This window comes from Meleagris gallopavo, chromosome 1, assembly GCF_000146605.3.
Source record: "Meleagris gallopavo isolate NT-WF06-2002-E0010 breed Aviagen turkey brand Nicholas breeding stock chromosome 1, Turkey_5.1, whole genome shotgun sequence".
Lineage (NCBI taxonomy): Eukaryota > Metazoa > Chordata > Aves > Galliformes > Phasianidae > Meleagris > Meleagris gallopavo.
In genome coordinates this window covers 95,124,592-95,127,162 of record NC_015011.2, presented here as the reverse complement: position 1 = coordinate 95,127,162, position 2,571 = coordinate 95,124,592, and positions in this window count along the sequence as shown.

Below are 2,571 nucleotides of genomic sequence, written 5' to 3'. Positions count from 1 at the left end.
TGCCTCTAGCCCATCATTTTTATTTCCTCCGCACAGAACATGGAAGTTGTTCTGGGAAAGTATGTTTGTCAAAACTGTAGTAGCCAGGGTCAGCAGAAAAACTAGTTTTCAGGGTCCTCCAATGAGAGAGATCTAGCAACAGTGCTATATATTCTCTTTAGAAATATCTTCTTTTTCTGGACGGAGTTCCTCAATTACCTTCCCATGTCGTTTCTGTGAGGAAGACCCCATAGATTGTAAGCAGAAAAAAAGAAAAAACAAACAAATACGTCAGCATTTATAAGGATTGAAAGCTATTAACCTGTTCTCTCATGATGTATTCAGTAGTCTGATGACATGAGAACCTGATGATCCAGAACAGAATAGCCCAGTGACTGCTGGTGGCAGAGGAAGAAAAGTCTATACTCACTGGGAAGTTTGTTGCTTATTAAGCATTCCCCCCCCACACACACACCCCACCCCATCCTTTTTTTGTGTGTTTCTGAGACTATCTAATATTATATGCTTTCAGTTTCCTCTGGAGCTGCCTTTACTCTACTCCAGAGTGTAGAAAGACCAAACTCTAACTTAAATACTTAAATTAGTGCCCTACATTTAAAACATACGACCATCAAGTATATAATTGATATAAAAGATCCCTAGCCACTTTCAGCAATTCTCTGGATGAGTAGCTCTATTATTTGGAATAAATTATATATGATCCTCCTCAACTCATCCTCTCCCCTTCAAGTGGATAACAAGAAGATTTTATGGTTTCTACTCTCAGAAAGTAGAGTATATTAAATGTATTTGTAATGTCAGAAATTGCAATATTGGTTTAGAAGAAAAATTCTCCAAATGGTGGAGTTCAGCTGAAAATTGTGCTAGTCTTAAAACACTTAATTTTAAACACTGGATCAGATCTCCCATATTTTAACGTAGATACCAGAGTCTAGGAATCAAAGGTATGAAATATGAAAATGTTGAAGCAATGAAACCTCTATTTTTACCCGTCATATGTCCAATCTTACCGTTGTTTGGGGGAAATTAGTCCTGCCTCTTATGACAAATGCTTTTCATATTAATCAAAGCAATCATATCCTGTAACTTCCTTGTTTTTAAAGTTCCACCTCAACAATACTCTTTGAACTGCATGTGCGCCAATGCTGACATCTTACATAAGTGTTTCATCAGGTTTGCTCTTAGCCAAAACAAAGAGCTGGCACATTCATATTCCTTACACAGACTTTGCTATTCACGCAAAGAACATCTGTCTTGTTGGCCATGTTCATAGGATGTTACGGAAAGACAGGAGAGAGAAGCATACTGGTTTTAATTCATGTATTTGGACTACATTTCATAATGGAAGCCAATGCTATTCTAAGCAAAGTGACGTGTCATGTGCTTGCAAGCTGTAACATGGGTAAACCTCTACTATAACCCCCAGTGAATCTCCATATGACTTTTTTGTTTTTCATACTAGTCAAACTTAGCCTAGTTTTTCCAACAAAAACAAACAGTAACCAATAGAAAAGCTTGTTTCTCAGCTCTTTCAGACTCTGCCTTCCATTTCAGACAACTGTTAACTATCTTAAAGAAAAAAATCACTGAAATATATATGAGAAAATTAATAGGAAAATGTATGATTAAACTTGGCTACAACTTTTTGAAGTTTTGCAAAGTGTTTCATCATTGAAAAGTGGTATTTTGTGTAACTGAATGAATCAACACTACCAGCTATAGTGAATAGCTCATTGATTTCACTGGGAGTGTTTGCACATCATTATACCCTTTTACTGTTACCTCTGTAGCTGAGAGTTTTGAAGACTGTACACATCTACAAAGTGTTCTGGTCCATGCCAACTGTTATTAAATTTATCTTACATTTGTTTGAGAAGCAGAAAAAAGGACTGAACAGCTCACAGTGGTTTTCAACTTTAATTTTTGAAGTAAACAAGTCAGCATCTTCATTAACAGTGTCCTTGAAACGTCCACTACAACGGGAAATATTCTTTAATATTTCGTACTACACGCAGTGCTGTTAGGTAAGTGATTTACGGTTTTCTCATTTTGCCAATCCGCAAGCACGTGAAGAGTACCATTTTGATCACCTTGGCCTAATTAGCTTTAATTATGTTCTTCTTCACAAGGCAGTCCTTAGACATATTAATATATATTTATCTACAGGGCATACTGTGAGTATGGGAGAACACTGTTCCCTGATTTGCATAGGGAGGCTTTAGAAATGTCCTCTGGCTCTGTATGAAAGAAGAATAATCTTACACTCTTAGAACACTATAAACACCTCACACTTGTTACCTTTGGCAGTGGTAAAATATTTGCCATTGCCAGCTATTTTCTGTCTACCATCACTTTAAAAAAATGACTTCAACGTCTGTCTTAATACATATAAATTCGCTAGATGCTTTCAGTGTATTTGAACAGATTCCACTCAGAAAGTTACATGTAACTATCCATGTTTCCCATTCTCCAGTGGACACTTAACACTGCCTGGCACAACCCCGCTGCCTTCCACAGCCCCGCGCTTTCGCTCCCTGCCTCACAAAACCCGCCCTATTCAACACCCGGGCA